General features: G+C 44.5%; 1 protein-coding gene and 1 pseudogene across 3 annotated transcripts in view; both read left to right on the top strand.

Moving 5' to 3' along the window:
• Window positions 1-2,459: 2,459 nt before the first annotated feature.
• The window catches only part of LOC112118807, a 29,241-nt pseudogene continuing 14,015 nt past the window's right edge, over window positions 2,460-17,685 (top strand).
• Window positions 6,036-17,685, top strand: part of RNF19A (ring finger protein 19A, RBR E3 ubiquitin protein ligase) — a 95,729-nt gene continuing 84,079 nt past the window's right edge. The window contains exon 1 of one of the 3 annotated variants that reach the window (XM_026663430.2): window positions 6,036-6,120. The gene's annotated coding sequence lies outside the window, so the exon portion shown is untranslated. The remainder of the gene's footprint in view (window positions 6,121-17,685) is intronic. The other 2 variants (XM_026663419.2, XM_026663425.2) reach the window with 2 other exon arrangements.

The following is a 17,685-nucleotide window of genomic DNA, read 5'->3' as shown; positions in this document are numbered from 1 at the left end:
TTCTGGGCACCACATTTCAAGAAAGATGTGGAGAAATTGGAGAGGGTCCAGAGAAGAGCAACAAGAATGATTAAAGGTCTTGAGAACATGACCTATGAAGGAAGGCTGAAAGAATTGGGTTTGTTTAGTTTGGAAAAGAGAAGACTGAGCGGGGACATGATAGCAGTTTTCAGGTATCTAAAAGAGTGTCATAAGGAGGAGGGAGAAAACTTGTTCACCTTAGCCTCTAAGGATAGAACAAGAAGCAATGGGCTTAAACTGCAGCAAGGGAGGTCTAGGTTGGAGATTAGGAAAAAGTTCCTAACTGTCAGGGTGGTTAAACACTTGAATAAATTTCCTAGGGAGGTTGTGAAATCTCCATCTCTGGAGATATTTAAGAGTAGGTTAGATAAATGTCTATCAGGGATGGTCTAGACAGTATTTGGTCCTGCCATGCGGGCAGGGGACTGGACTCAATGACCTCTCGAGGTCCCTTCCAGTCTTAGAATCTATGAATCTATGAATAAACTACAGGGGGTGTGAGTGATTGCTGGACCCAGGCTAAAAGGAGATTAGCCTGTAAAAGGGAGCATTCTGGAACTGGTGAGGATCTTATCTGTATTCAGTTTGATTAGAAATAGATTTGCGCATTTTATTTTGCTTGGTGACTTACTTTGTTCTGTCTGTTACTACTTGGAACCACTTAAATCCTACTTTCTGTATTAAATAAAATCACTTTTTTACTTATTAATTAACTCAGAGTATGTATTAATACCTGGGGGAGCAAACAACTGTGCATATCTCTCTCTCAGTGTTATAGAGGGCGAACAATTTATGAGTTTACCCTGCATAAGCTTTATACAGGGTAAAATGGATTTATTTGGGTTTAGACCCTATTGGGAGTTGGGCATCTGAGTGCTAAAGACAAGCACACTTCTGTGAGCTGTTTTCAGGTAAACCTGCAGCTTTGGGGCAAGTAATTCAGACCCTGGGTCTTTGTTGGAACAGAGGGGAGTGTCTGGCTCAGCAAGACAGGGTGCTGGAGTCCTGAGCTGGCAGGGAAAACAGGAGCAGGGGTAGTCTTTGCACATCGGGTGGCAGCTCCCAAGGGGGTTTCTGTGATCCAACCCATCACACAGGGTTTTGGCAATTAGTACAGAGAAGTGACAGATTTTAAATTCTGCAAGGATTGATCGGAACATGAAACAAGTGCTGACAGAACATTCCAGTGATTGTGGAATTGTGCAAGAAGAAACAAGACTTCTTTTAGAATTATTTTGAAAGTTTATTTTTGAAGCAACAATATGAGGGACGGAAATGAAGGAAAAGTCTATATTTTGCAGCATGTAGTTGGTGCTAATCAGCACTCAACAATGTTTCCCTACAGAAATGCTCCAATAGTTCATTCTTCTCACTGCACTTTTACATTTTAATGGATGTGAAGTCCACAGAATAGTAAATAATTACTTTGTGTTGGTGCTGCTGCCGGCAAAACTGTGAAGTCCCTGCACACTAGTTCAGTTAGTCAGTTTCATGCTTGGATAAATTAACAATAACATTGCCCTAAATCCTCTTGCAAATAAATTAAACTGCTCCCTTTCAGTTACAGCCGGGGTGGCCAAAATGCAGCCTATGGAGTTCTACAAAGCAGCTCCAGGCTGCTTGGCTGGAGATGGAGCATCACATGCTGGGAGCTGTAATCTCCTAAATGGGTTAGCACTTTCTTGTTTGGAGTTTGTCTAGTGGGACCATGGTATGTGTTATGGTATTGAGAAATAATGCTGTGTCACCAGGCCGCCTCAAAACAGCCACAAGCTACTACCTGGTGACAAGTCAGGACAAGACAGTCTTCTGGTTCCAAAAGCTGAGTGGAGTGCTAAGTGGGGGCGGCCTGGGAGTGGTGCTAGATGGATGCATGCACAGGCTTTTCCTTCTTTAAGACAGGGAGCACTGCCAACTCTTGTGATTTTTATCATGGATCTCAGGATATTTGGTGTTTTCCTTTAAAGCCCCAGCTCTTGGAGTTGTGAGCGTTTGTTTTTAACAAATTAGAGTGTTTTTAGCCCTATTCATTGCGGGGGGGGGGAACTTGAGAAGACAAAGTAGGATCCCAAGACCCAGCGGGCAAATACAAGGACCCCCAAACTGCTTATTTTCTAGCAGCTCATGATTTGAACCCAATGGTAAGTGTGATGGAGGGAAGAGGGGCTCCTGGCTTTTGAATGCCTGGGGTTGGCAAGAGGCCTGTGCTGTGAGGGGTGGCAGGCAACAAGTCACCAAGCTGGGAAGTCAGTGAAGCTGTTAATGTGTGTGTGGCGGGGGTGGGGGGCTGGTCGGCATGAAAACAGCCAGCCCCAGCAGCTCACGTTACCCCGCCCGCAGGCAGGCGGCAGGACCAGCGGCCTCGGGACACAGGGCCCCGCCGCGTGTGAGGTGAGCTCCGCGCGTGGGGGTGGGGGCTCGGAAACCAACCAGCCCGGCCCGGCGCAGCCCAGCTCGGCCCGCCCCGGTCCCGGCAGCGCCGCCTCCTGCCCCTCCCGCCTCACACACAGACGCTGCCTGCGCGGGGCCGGGCGCAGCGGGGTCGCGGCGGCTGCTGAGTTAAAGGTACGGGGGCCGGCCTGGCGCGGCTGCAGGGGCCCCTGCTGCGCGGGGAGCTGCCCTGACGCGGCCTCCGCGGCGTGCCCGGCAGGGAGCCGCCCGAAGCGCCGGAGAGGCACGGGCGGAACCGCCTCTGGGCAGGGCCCCTCGGGCCGGGGTCGGTGAGTGAGAGGCTGGGCAGGTAGCGCGTCCCCAGGGCCCGGCCGGGATCCCGCTGCCCCCGGGCGCTGGCAGCGGAGCAGCGTCCTGGCAGCCGGAGGCGGCGGCGGCTCCTCACATTACTGGCGGGTGAAGTCATCGTGTCCATTGTCTCCCGTCAGCTCCCGGCCGGGCCGCCAGCGGGGGGAGCCCGGGCTGCGGCGCCAAGGGGGGCGCGTCCCCCTCCCTCGCCGCACACAGCCGGGAGCTCTGCCAGGGCCGAGCTGGGGGCGCTGTGGCCCCGCACGGGGTGGGTCAGGGTCTGCTAGCGGGGGGCGAGGCTCCCCATAGGGCGAGGGGGCCTGGGAATGGCCAGCGGGTGGGGAGACGTTACCAGCCCCGATTTGCCCTTAATCCCCAGGCGGAGAGAGAGAGAGACCCCGATTCTTCTGGGGAGCCTGTAGCACCCCCACCTAGAAATGGGTCTGGAGCAGCGACTAACACGCCTCTTGAATTGAACCTTAAAAGTAACCCCGGGTGGAGACGAGGAGAGAGACTAATGCCCCCACCACAAGAGACTGGATTACATCTACTTAAGACCTATCATCCACCACTGGCACGGTGGTGTAATGGGGGCAGTGCTAGTGTAGACAAGCCTCCAGGCGCTGCTGCTGGCATGTTTAACGTGTAGACCTGTTTGGAGTGTGGTTACGTGGCTAATGCCCCTTGGTGCCTTGTCAACACTAGCATTTTTACCAGTGGGTTTGCACTGGTGGTAATGTAGGAGTGGGAGATTTTTCCCAAAAGAAGTCTGGTGTGGACATAGCCATAGAGCCTTAAAATTAGTGGGTGAGGGTGTGGTTGGGGTAGAAAATTGAGCTGGAAACACAAACAACCCGAAGAAGTGAGGTTTTTACCCACGAAAGCTTATGCCCAAATAAATCTGTTAGTCTTTAAGGTGCCACCAGACTCCTTGTTGTTTTTGTAGATACAGACTAACACGGCTACCCCCTGATACTTAATATCCAGGTAGGAATTCTGAGACCCAAACAAATGACTGAGGGACCTGAACCAGTGCAGGTCTGAAGGTGGGATCCCCTGGGGCTCCACCCATAAATAAGAACATAAGGGGCAGTTCTGCTTGAGGGAGCCTCCTATGTCTTTCGCTTATGTTTTAAGAAGCCAGATGTAGAATGCTAGTATCTGCATGGAGCAAACAAGCAGGGGAGGAGATTGGCATTGGTATTCTTGAGGATTCTTAATACAATATGACTATTTCCACATGGTGGGCACAACAGCTTTCATTTCTATTAATGTTTTAGCGGGCATTGGTTTTGATTAGTGTTTTATATCAGCTTTTACTCAAAATGTGAGGCTAATCATCACCAAGGTCAAAATCATGGAAAGGGCAAAGTGTATTTGAGGAGTGGGGAATTGCAGGGCTGAATGCTGCAGATATATCTAATCAGAACCTTAGATTTTCTTATTTTATTTCCCTGGATATTTTTCTTTTGTCCCACCCACCTCCAAATAAAGCTTCTAAAACTTTATTGCCAGTGGAAACGCTGGATTTCAGCATATGTTGAGCTACTTTTCACTTTGTCCACTGCAAAGGAAGGTTTTCAGTTTAGTATTATGATTGAGAATGAAGTGGGTTTTTTTTAATTCACTTTTTTCAAGAGATCTGTCTATCAACTGACTTGTGGATCTAATCGGAGGGATCCAAATGGGAGTAAAATATAAAATGGAAATTGCACTAACTGGCAAAATTCATTTGCATCTACAGAAATGGTGATGGCCTTATGTGACTGAACTATTTTGCTAAATTTTACTCCTGTTGAGCTGTGAAACTGTTTGAAAGTGTAAATACAGTTAAAAATCAGGAAAACATGTAGGCATTTTGTTTTCAATATTCCCTGAAAATTAGTGCTGTTTTGCATTTTATTCAGATTGGAAAATGAAAATAAACTGGTCAGTTTCACTTTCTCTTGCACAGGCAGTAATGCTGCTGCTCTTTGGGACTACAGTTCTACAGAAAAAGGCTTACCATTTTAAAAAAAAATACATTAGTCTTGAAATTAGAAAAATCTGGCAAACATTTCTAATGTTTTATCAAACCCTTTTATTTTTGAACAAAATATAAATATTAAGGTAAAAAGTAGTTGTCGCTTTTAAATGATTTGAAGTCTAGTGCCTGGCTCAAGCTCTGTGCATTTCCAGTCATTTTTAGCTTTGCAGAAATGAGGATAGGTTTGATCATTAATTAAATTAAATTAATGGAGATATCCTATCTCCTAGAACTGGAAGGGACCTTGAGAGGTCATCCAGTCCAGCCCCCTGCCTTCACTAGCAGGACCAAGTACTGATTTTTGCCCCAGATCCCTAAGAGGCCCCCTCAAGGATTGAACTCATAACCCTGGGTTCAGCAGGCCAATGCTCAAACCACTGAGCTATCCCTCCCCCCACACAATTCTAAAAGTGTGAACTGAAAAATAACTCTCTTATATGCAAAATGGCAGAACTTGTATGCAAGAGTCATCAGAATTCTTAAATTTCTATTTAGTGACGACAGCAGTGGATCAGGAAGAGGGAAGGTATTTGACAGATGTAAATGTGTACCTTTATGAAGTATGTCCGTCTTACCCTCTGAGTTAACAAAATGTTATGACTGCTTCCTATCTTATTTGTCCAGTAAGTAGGTTGCTCTACCATACATCTTATGATCCACTCCCCAACCCCCCTTTTACTCTGTTGTGGTGCCCACCACAATGCTTTTGTGGGCAGGACATCTGAATCCTTTCTTAATACTAAAAATCCTGCTTTGAGGCTAGTGACAAAGGGCTGTGAGCTTTCAAGCACAGCAACTACTTTTTTTTGCACCCATATCCTCTTATGCCCAAGTGCAATGTCTCTGATATGTTGTTAATTTACTCTGGCCCTGGTCAAAGGTCCAGAAATCATTCTCTAACTTGCACCCTGAATTATAATGCAGTATGCTGTTGACAAGTCACCAGATTTTGGAGAAGAATTTTTAATAATTAAAACAGGAGCATAGACACACAAGCACTTAAATTCCAAAGTGTTTGGTCTGACTCCTAATCTGTAAGAGGAGCCAAGATTCAAACTGATTCTTGCTTACAGTTAATAAAAGTTCTTCAGAGGACCAGTTCTAATGTTCATGTTTATGGTTGTTTACTCATAAGGGAGCTAATTTCAATTTTCCTTTCCCTCTGCATTTATTCCAGCTGTAAGTTTCCAGTGTCACTTCTGCATTAGCTGATGGAAGATGTGTAACTGTGGATGAATCAATGCACGTGCACAACTTCAAGATAAGAATGGTGGTGTATGTTGTATTGCTAAGTACAACTGACTTGCACATGGAGATAAACTTCCACCAAGAAGGTAACCAGACACTTTAAGTTTCGTTTTTCAGTGACTTGTGATACATGTTTTTATTTTCTGTACTAAGAGGCTACATACATACCTAGTAGAATACAAATTTTTCAGTACATCTAATTAGTGGCAGGCAGAAGGTGACTTTTTTCTTTTTCTTTGACTCATTAGATTTATATGCGATTTGCCTTCTTGATACTCAGTCTTCCATGATGTGTGTGTGTGTGTGTGTTGTGTTTTTTTGTTGTTGTTTTTTAATTATTAATCTTGAGTGAGGACTTTTTCAAGAAAAACACAAGAGATATGGCTATCTCTTGTTTCATTTGTAGATTTCCATTAGTCTATGTCATACAATAAACTAAAAATATAAAAATGGGAAAAATCAATAGCCATATAAGTACTAATCACTTATCAAATACAGATAAATGACCCAACCTAGGATCTTCCAAACTAAAGACCATTGCTAAAAAGAATACAATTATGATCCCATATAGCCATTACCCTCAGTACTTTCCTTATCAGAAGGGGAAGATTGGCAACATTATTAAAATGTAGCTAAATTCTGGTGATCTATAAAGTTTTCAGTGAAAACAGTTAACTTCTGAACATTTTTTTTTGAGCAGATGTATTTTCATTAATTTTCTGTAGCGATGTAGTACATATATGGATTCTGTGGTAACATGTTAGTCTATTGATTTTTATTTTTTCATCTGATCACTTCTAAATTCTAATTTCTGTGACCACCTACCACCATTACACACACACTTTTTTTCTTGTCAGAGAGGTAGCAGCTAATCTAAATGAAGAGTTTCTGTGTGTCTGGAGGGGTCAGTCTTTCTTTCCTCAGTAACTTGTATTTTTGGCAGTTCTTGTGCACCATGTCATAGTTTTTACTTTCAAAATGGTGCTTCAATAGCACTCTGCATATATATATATATATATATATATATTTTTCTTTTAGTCAAGCACCACTCTTTCATTTTTTGGCTCCAGAAACTAAAAGAAAGAAGTAGAAGACTTCCAAAGAGAACCATAAATGCATTGTGTATAAGTAGTATGTTACAGGCCTTGATTACGGGCTCGTTTGTGGCATTTACACTCAGGCTGCTGTTCAGAGGAACCTCCTTAGTTTCCCACTGAGCCCAGTGTCTGTACTATCACAGACTGCTCCTTAAGAGAAGCCACTGAGCCCACACGTTCCTTAGCTGAGGTATTGGAAGGGCAAAAATCCCACCTCGATCCTTTGCAGCATTAGGTGGATGTGAGATAGGAGAGGCCTGGTGTGATTTCATAGCTGAATGAAGCTTTCCCAGCAACCAAGGTGGAACTTTGACTCTAATCCCTTTACTTGACTTTCCCAGAAGGTGCAATATACTTCAAAGGAAGTCACAAACCCCACCTTCAACTAAAAGGTTTGTTCTTGGACTCAGAAAACGCTAAAATGCTTCCATTCCTTCAGCCCTTTTCAAAGAATGGGAAAGTTTATAGCAGGGGTCGGCAACCTTTCAGAAGTGCTGTGCCGAGTCTTCATGTATTCACTCTAATTTAAGGTTTTGCATGCCAGTAATACATTTTAACGTTTTTAGAAGGTCTCGTTCTATAAGTCTATGATATATATATATATATATATATAAACTAAACTAGTGTTGTATGTAAAGTAAATAAGGTTTTTAAAATGTTTAAGAAGCTTCATTTAAAATTAAATTAAAATGCAGAGCCCCCCGGACCGGTGGCCAGGACCCGGACAGTGTGAGTGCCACTGAAAATCAGCTCGTGCGCTGCCTTTGGCATGCGTGCCATAGGTTGCCTATCCCTGGTTTACAGTGACCTTCCCTCTAATATATAAGCTAAGGATTCCTCTCAAAGGAATCCTGCTGCAGGACTATTACTCTCTTGTTAGATAAGTAACTAAAACACTGCACACTGCCCTCTACAAATTAAAAATAGCTATAAAAGGATTTTTTTCGGAAGAATGAATATCAGTACAAATTCTTACAGGTTCACTCAACTCTTGGCTATTACCTTATGCTGGAAATCTCCTGATGTAAAAATTGTGTTTGAAGCATGCTTTTGGCTAGAACATGTGTAACGTGGCTAACAGGAATTCTAATAAGTGTACGCAGGTGCTTCTTCATGTTCTACAACATCCTCTCTCTGGAGGCCGGTGTATCCCTAAAGTGTTACCTGTAAACTCTAGGGCACCCCACCTTTACCCTTCCGTGGGCTCAAGGTGTAACCTAGTTAATTTAGGCACCCTCTTTTTCTTCCCCCCATTTCCTAGGGCTCCGGGAAAAAGGCACCTAGCATTACCCTGTTCCGAAGGCTCAGGGCCATCCTTACCCGGTTCTTAGGGCTCAAGGTATAGTATTCTGTGGGCTTGTGGGGCCTTTTACCAGTGAAAGAGACTTACACAGTAATATCCTTAGCTTCTATTTATTAACAGTTACCAAAACAGAATGCAGACGCTAAGCATATAATGCTCACCACTCCCGATAAGGCAGATGAACTTTTCCTAGTGGACAGTCAGGATCAGGTGATCTGGGGACTCCAGCTTCTGCATGATGTAGTTGGCAGGGTGTTGAGGTCTGGCAGCTCTGATCTCGGGTTGTGTCCTGGAGTTGGTTCCAAAGAACTTCCTTTTGGACCCCAGTTTATGTAGTTAAACTTGAGTCCTGCTTAGCTATACGTTAGCCAATAATTTTAAACTAAAGTACTACAAAACAGTATTTTTAACCAATCCTAGCCCATTACGAAACAATTCTTTATCCAATCATACCCCACCACCTTAGTTGATATAAATCTTGCAAAATTAGTTATGCAACAGACAGAAACAATCAAAGAACCAGACAGAAACCATACAGATAAACAATAGAGAAGTAGGGACCATACAAATAAAACAATAAAGAACTATAGATTCCACATTCACAACTTTGATAAGTGGTTCCTTGCCTGACAGAATGCTATCAAACAAAGTTTTCTTTAAATATCTTAAGATTTGTTTCTTTATCTGGTGATGGTGGGTACTATTGGAAGAGGAGCGCCTTCTTAACAGCCTGATATTTAATTGTTTTAATGTAATTTAGATGGAATGTGAGAATGAGACTTTCTGCTTCTTGGCTCATGGCTGCCACTGTCCTAATGCGGCTGCAGAAAAAGGTTTCAAACCTTACAAAACATGTCTTCAAAAAAGAAAATTGAAGGGTGAAGAAAATTTTCAAAAGGAAAACTGAAAATCCATCAGGGAGGGAGGGATAGCTCAGTGGTTTGAGCATTGGCCTGCTAAACCCAGGGTTGTGAGTTCAATCCTTGAGGGGGCCACTTAGGGATATGGGGCAAAAATTGGTTGGATGATTTAATTGGGGATTGGTCCTGCTTTGAGCAGGGGATTGGACTAGATGATCTCCTGAGGTCCCTTCCAACCCTGATAATCTATGATCAGGAATTATGAGTTTGCTGCAGCTCTGCTTATCATAGCTGATTGTTCCTGTATATTTTCTAAGCGGTTCTTCCTAGACATACACTTCATTTTATCCAAATAATCTAGAAAATATTCTATAAAACACCTACTGGCTTTTTAATATGTTAATTGTCATAGCTCTGGACTTTCTAAAGCTGCCAAACAATGTTATGGCCATCTCATTTGTAGTCCACTGGATTTTCTGGCACATGGGGGATGGAGCTTTTCTTTTAAGCTAAAGTTCATCGCCCTGTCCTTCAGTAGTCCCACATATTTTTGTGGAGGAACTAGACTATACCCTCAAGGCTGTTTCTGTGGAATTCTCTCATTTTGTCCTTTTCACAAGTCATCAGTGACACCTCAAGTTTTGGGGAATTTTTTTTTGAATAAGTATCAATTTTAGCAGTCGACCACTTAATCAGATGATTTAATTGAGAGTAGATTGTCTGTTTTGATGGAATCTGGGCAAAAATTATTTCAAGTCAGTGATGCCTTCTAGTTTTGAAGAAAAGGTACTTTACAGAATTTGACACTTTTTTTTCCAAAACATGGAAAACTTCCTTAACTGCCAAAGCTCCAAGACATCAGCACAGCCATGTTCCTGTTTCCATACGAGTGGTTCCTAGGAGCCACCTTTACCCTATTTAATTTTTGGAGAGAAAGCTTTCAAGGTGAATTATAATGGTTGTGAACCTCAAATAGATCATTTTATTAAAGACTAGAGGTTCGGGCTGGAAACTCTGTACCAGGTGAACATGGGTTACTGAACATAGGGATTTTATAGTGCCTATCAACTTAAGGGAAGTTTACTGTCATGTTTCTATTATTACAGCACCAGTGTTACCTAAAGTATGGTATACCAGTAGTATTTTTTTTTTTATTCCCTCCCTCCCCTTTAGACACTCATCAGTCTGCAGAACCTTAACCACAATCATGATGATGACAGTAGTAGCCCTTCAAAAATGGGAGATGTTGATGGGGCCCTACCTAGACACTTTGCTCATCCAGTTCCCTTTCTGTAAAGGAACAGAAGGACACAGAACTTTCAGTATATTCTAGTTAATTAGCAGAGTGGTGAACAGGAATGGGAGTGAGGAAGAATGCTCACTGATCCTTTTGCAATAAATCTTTTTCTGGAGACTGTGATAAGACATCAAAGTAGAAAAATGTTTTTCCCTTGATAAAGAGGGTGGAATAAACTGATCCATTCAAACCAGATAGTTTCGGTCCTCAACTACACCAGTCCCCCAGAGCTTCAAGTCGCCTTTTCAGACTTGAGGATTTGGTGCTGTACACTGTCCAGACTTCAAATTCTGCAACTCTTCCTGTCAGTAAGATCTCTTCTTACAGGCCCTCTCAATCAGTGATAAATGTATCACTGAACAGCCAGACATGGTAGAAGTGTCTTCTCGATTATAATTGGACCGATGGCATGTTATAACAGAAACCAGCAGGCTGTTTGGAAATCCACTTAGGCACCAGAATGACCTAGGCCCTTTGCTTCATCAGCATCCTCTAGGTAAGCATACTAATGCTGCTTGTCCAGTCTTCCAAACATATAGCACCACAGGGACATCTGACTTTGAACGGACGGTATGCCTGTAGTGGCCTAGCCCAATTGGCAAGGGGATTGAAGAGTAAAGCCCAACAGGAAACTGGTTCTTTTGGTCAGTTGTGCAGAAGTATCCTCCCTTTCCCCATCTGCTCTTCATGTTTCCAGAGCCAACAATTTCACAGTAGACTTGCTGATTTGCAAACAAGTTCAGCTGAGAGATCTGAGTCTGGAAGCTAAATTCTTTAATCGTGCCCAATTCATAACGTATCCTCAAGGAAGATTTCTTTTCCACAAAGGAATCATCATGTCCTTCACCAAATACCCCACCCTAGGAGGTCTAAATCAGTACTCATTCTTTATCTTGTTGCTAGGAATACACAGCTTATTTATTACTTTTCTCCAGGGAGTACTTTGCACATATCTCAGCTTCCTACCAAAAGTGGTCTTTCCCTCCCCCCCCCTTCCCTCCCTCCTCATAAGGATATAGCTTTTTTTTTTTTTTCTCTTTATAAATTAAAAAGTAAGTTATTTTTTTTTTTTTTTTTTTTTTTTAAATATTAGGAGAAGCCTAAATCATGTCTCCACAGGAAGTCAGAAGCCCTGTTCATTCAATTTGAAGGTCATAAATGGAGCTGCCACATTTTCAGATTATCTCTAACCAAATGTGTCCTGAATGTTATCCACAGCCTACAAAGCCAAAGTGCTGGTGTGCTTGGGAATGTGTAAGATTCCCCATTCAACCATCCATTCTCCTAGCCTAGGATGCATAGTAGAGAGGAACAGTGCAAAGCTACCTCCTGGTGATTCTTCCCCCATTTTCCAAAACTCTGTGGACTTAAATGTCCACACCTGAACTGATACTGCATTTGGTTACTGGGTGCCAAGAAGCTTTCTCAGAATTCCTACCTGACTGGTTGTTCTTCTCGCCACCTTCGCTTGTTCTCCCTTTTGCTGCCCAGGTTTACATTTTCTTGTGTGGTGGACTTCTAGTCACAACTCTTATCTGCACTGGTGGCAGTGAGTCACAGAAAAATGAACCTTTCTACCTCTTCTGTGATCTGACACCATTGCAGACATCCAACCAGAGTAAGAGTACAAGAAAGCCTCCTAGTCTCGATGGAGGAATACAGAGTTTTTTCACTATTAACAATTAAGTGACCATTCCAGGATAAAGTAGATCATAGATTAACTAATTGGTTTTCAGCTATGGAAAACTCAAAGAGAAATAAAGAGAAGGATGCACCCTGCCTTGCAAGAATGCAAAATATCTTCACTGGGACAGTCTGCACCTTGCCTGACTAAGGAAGGAAAAACAAAAACTCTTGTTTTCAGCACTTGTTTAGCCAGATCATAGAAAACAGCTATACTGCTGCAAATAAGTTTATCCTGTATTGCCGATTCAAGGTATTAATATTATTTGATTAAAAAAACTAGGACAAGAACATGTTCAAATCATGATTTCCACAATACCTGTTTTTTGTTTTCACTACCTGCAGTATGACTAGTGTACTTTTTAAGCCATATCTTTTGTTTTCTAAAGCCTTGCAAGGAAGGTCATGCAATAATACTGCAGTACATTTTCAAAGCCCTGATTAGGTTTTTTTTCGTTAGGTGACAAACATTGCTGGGGGCTTACTAGGCCTGAAAGTAGTGCCATTATGATAGAGAAGATGTATGGATAACTAAGCAGTAAACTGCAGCAAGCTATATTCTATAGGCCATATTCTCTTTTGGCAAAGCTTCTTTGACTTCATTGCAGTTTATGCTTTATTTAGCTCTATTTGGCTATTGATTCATGCCTTGGTTTGTGCTGCCAACCACCAGAGCAGTGCATCAACAGTAAAGAAATGCATATCTTTGACATGTTTTAGTGCTACTGAAGTATGTAAAAAATATAGTAGACAGTTTTGATCATTTAATGGTAGTGTGTTTTCCTTTCAATCCCCAATTTTGCTATGCTTTAAAAAAAAAAAAAATGTTCAGAGAGAAGAAGTTAGAATTCTAAAGGGAGCAGGGCTAGGGGCCTCCATTTTTCAATACAGTAGACCAGAGGTCTCCAAACTTTGAGACAAGGGCCATATTAGACTTTTGAAGGGGCTTCGCGGGCCGAAGCGACCGTGAAAGAAATTAAATACAGTGGAACCCCTCTATAATGCGATAATTGGGGTCCAAAAAATTCAGTCGCGGTAAATGCGGGGTCGCGTTATAGTGGGGTTTCAACTTACAACCATTAAGGAAGTTTTGTCCAAGGCAGGAGGAGCAGGACTCCCTGCGCTGCAGACATGCCCCGGGCAGCAGAGTGTGCGCCCTGGCTAGTGGGGGGGAGAGAGAGAAGGGGGGTGGCCAGGGCTTCCTTCAGCCGAGGCCACGGCCGCCCAGAGGATTCAGGGGGCCTGGGGCAAAACGGGGGAGCTGCGGCGCTTGTACTCACCAGACGGCGGTCCGGGTCTTCAGCGGCGGGGGGCCCTTCAGTCGCTCCGCGTCTTCGGCGGGCCCCCCGCTGCCGAAGACCCGGACCGCTGCCGGGCCTGGGCTCGCGGGGCCCCTGCGAGGCCCGGGGCAAATTGCCCCACTTGCCCCCCCCTCTGGGCGGCCCTGGCCGGGGTGCTCGCCACTCGGCCTCTCCTGCTGCGCCGCCTGCCGGGAGGGCTCCGCGCCAGTCCCGCCTGCAAGTTATTTGAAAGTTGTCAGTCGGCGGGGACGGAAGGACGCGGGCTGCGGGCTGGAGCCGGCCCTGCCAGGGACAGAGGTGAGAACCCCAGGGGCGCGTTGGGGCTGCAGCGAGAGTCACTCCTGCTGCAGCCACCAGGGCATGGATCCCAAATGCCTTGCGCCCGCTGGACTCGCCCCGCACCCGCCGGGGCCAGACTCGCCCCGCGTTATAACTGAATTCACATTCTCGCGGGGCGCGTTATTGCGGGGTTCCACTGTATATGCAAAATCTTTTAAAAAAACAACACTACTCTACTGTGTCAGTGTTGCATTAAATTCTAAATCAGGTATAAAAATTAATCGATTCAGGTACTGTGAAATCACACAATATTTGTCAATACATTAAAAATCATTTTACATTTTTTTATTTTATTTCTAAAAACTCATTTGTATCATACAAATACTGTTTGGTTCTATTAGTGCTGTAGTTAAAATTTAACCATTATGAAATTGTTAATTTCCATCTTCTTTACTCCATTTATTGGAGATGTAATTAAGCATCTGGCTTGTATTTTTACTCTAAGGCAGGGGTCCGTGCCTGCTCGGCTGCAGCAGCAACTCTCTCCTAAGTTGGCTCCCCTTTTGGGGGGACACTGGCTCCTGGGGGCACTCACCCCTCCGCACAGCTCAGCTGAACTTCCCCCCCACCCCCGTGAGCTGCTGCCGGCAGCCCCTCCCCCTGCCTGCTTGGCGTGCCTACACAGCTGCAGCCTGCCTGTTTGCTTCTCCCTATACCTGCTTGGCTGCAGCAACGACGCTCCCCTTTTGGGGGGGACACTGGCTCCCAGAGGCACTCACCCCTCTTCACAGCTTAGCTGTGCTGCCGCCCCATGTGAGCTGCCTCCGGCAGCCCCTCCCCCTGCCTGCTCCGGGTGCCTACTCAGCTGTTCGCTTCTCCTCCCCTGTTGTTTGGAGGGCCGGACAAATGGAAGGCCCAGGCTGGATCCGGCCTGCGGGCTGTAGTTTGGAGACCCCTGCAGTAGACAGTATGGCAGTGGAAGTTAAAGGAAGCTTAAGTAGATTGTTAGAGTTACTCAATCCTGAAAAGATTGAGGCACATGCTGAACTTCACTCATGCGAATAGTCTGTTTCAAGTCAATGGGATGACTCAGATATGTGACGTTAAACTTGTTCCTAGGTGTACGCTTTTTTTTGATCAAAATTGTCTTAGACAAGGAAGCTCTGAGAGATGAGCGACTAGAAGATAAACCATGTTTGAGTGACTTCCAGTTATGTGCATTTAATTAATTTGTCAGTGATGAGCGGTACCAGCGTTGCATTCATCAGTAGTTGGTACATTACTCTCAAATCACCAGAAAGGCCAAACTAGCTAATCAGAGTATGACTTTGAACAATAATTCTTCTTAGAGTAATTGCACATATCTATGCCATAGTAGGTGTGTGCGTGCCTTTGGCACGATTGTCAGAGAACTTTTTCCCTCAGCAGTACCTGTCAGGGCAGCTTGAGTGCCCTCCACCACTGTGCACCACTACCTGCTGGTATAAGAGGGCAGAGCTGCCCCTGAGTGCACTCGGTTCCTACTGACTGCCAGTGATGGTTGTTGAAGTGCTTCCAAACTTGCTATCGCAAGTTCATTTCCTTCACTCTTTGTCTATGGTATGTTTCTCACTTAGTAGTTAGAGAGAGGTTTTACCCAATTTTATTTTTGATATTAGAGCCAAGCCTCGCTCTCTGGGGTCCAAGTCCTGCTGGTTATATGCCAGACTGATGCCAGTCAGTGACCCACATCTCAGCTGCCTGAATTTTCTGTCTGGGGGTGTCCCACATTAGTGACCAGTATCACATTTGCAGAGGGTTTAAGGCTCACTCAAAGACAGAGCAGCAAAACTGAAGTGTCTCCTTATGGAGGTGGCAGATTCAGAAATGGGGCCCACCACCATGTCTGTGGCCATTCTGGACACTATGGGGTGTCCCTCCCCTTGCTAGAACCTCTCCTCACCTGTCTGACTTGACTTCCTCGAGGGTGCACCAAGTTCATCAGCACCATAGACCAGGTTCTCAGATACCTGGTACCATGCAACTGACAGTTGCTTAGACAGCTTCTCCACTGAAAGAGGCAGATCAACCATTGCCTCAGTGTCCTGGTGTGTGTCCTTCCTCATCTCCAGATGAGTTTGTAGAAATGGTGAGCAATTTTTTTTTTTTTTTTTTCACCACCAGAGGATTACAGGGCTGACAAAGAACTGCTTAAAAAGGACTCAGTTAGATATTCAAGCAGAAGAGGTCCACCAGAAATCCCCCAAGCCAGTAGACAATGTAGCTTCTGCGGGACCCTCCTGAGCGGCGCTTCTGATTAACTAAGCAATTCTGGAACCAGTTAAAATGCTTTGGCAGACCCCTTTTACTGCCTACATTGAAATAGACAGAGAGGTGATACTATGTCCTTCTAAGGGCTTCAAAGACCTCTACTTTCACCTGCCCCTTGTCTCTTGGGTGGTGGCAGCAGCTAAGTAGCGGGAGAGGCAGGGTCTCCCCTCATCGACTCCGAAGAGTAAAGAATCAGAGGCTGGACCTGTTTGGTCATAAACTTTGACAGAAGGGCTGCAGCTAAGAATTGCTAATCAGCAAGCTCTCCTAAGTTGTGACAACTTCACCATATGGGAACACATCATGAAGTTTAAAGATAGGCTACAAGAGAATTCCAGGCAAGAGTTCACTCTTATGGTAGAGAAGAGTAAGTTGGTGTAAAGGACAGCTCATCAAAACAGTTTGGATGCAGCAGACTCAGCAGCTTGGCATGGCATCTGCTATTTCTGTGAGGTGGTGATCATGGTTGTAATCTTCTGGTCTCCCTCCTGTAGTACAGTAGACCATCCAGGATTTGCCATTTGAGGGTCCATCCCTCTTTTTGGAAAAGACTGACGATAAACTGCACAGCCTAAAAGATTCAAGGGTAGCACTGAAATCCCTTGGAATTTACACATCGGCAACAAAGACGAAACTATTCCACTCTTGATAGGCTCATAGATATAAGAGCTTTATACCTTGGCCCCAAGACCTGCTGAGAAAAAGGTGCAGGAATTACTGGAGGTGACCACTGCCCCCATCATGCAATAGCCGGTTCCTCTCGACCAACAGCACAGTATAAACATGCATTTTGACAGGCTTGTCAAGGGCAGCATACCAGTACTTGCAGACCAATCTGTTCCTACCCATACCTTTGCCAGTTATCTATCTCACTTCCTCCATATTTGGACTCATGTCATATTGGATCGGTGCAACGTAAGCATAGTGGATCTGGGGTAATCCCTTGAATTTGTTTTTGTCCCCAGTCCCTCTTCAGGGATCAGTTTCATGAGACCATTCTTCAGCAGAGGGTCCAGTCTCTCCTTCTAGCAGGAGTAATAGAGGAAGTTCCTCTGTTCCTCAGGGGGAAGGGTTTTTATTCCTCTACTTCCTTATTCCCAAAGCAAAAGGCAGTCTGACCTATTTTTAGGTCTAAGTAAGTTAAACAAGTACTTGAAGAAAGTAAAGTTCTGTGGGGTTACACCTAGCTCCCATCATTCCTTCCCTGGAACAAGGCAACTGGTATGCTGCTCTTGAGTTAAAGGACACTTTCTTCCATACAGTGATCCGTCCAGACTGCTCCAAGTTCCTCAGGTTCATAGGCCAGATGGAAGCACTGTGAATTGGTAATGTGTTCCATTAGCTATCACAAAGTGCATGGAGTCAGTAGCTGAATATCTGAGAAGACTGGGAATCTGTGTATTCCTCTATTTGGATGACTGGTTGGTGAGGGGCCAGTCTCACTTTCAAGTGCTGTCCAGCATGGCCATCATTCTGTCCACCTTCAATGCATTGGGTCTTACTCAGTTAAGACATGTATCA

This window comes from Terrapene carolina, unplaced genomic scaffold (assembly GCF_002925995.2).
Source record: "Terrapene carolina triunguis isolate 2854851 unplaced genomic scaffold, T_m_triunguis-2.0 Scaffold58, whole genome shotgun sequence".
Taxonomy (NCBI): Eukaryota; Metazoa; Chordata; order Testudines; family Emydidae; genus Terrapene; species Terrapene triunguis.
Note: the sequence above shows the minus strand (reverse complement) of the source record. Positions and strands in the feature narration are given on the sequence as shown.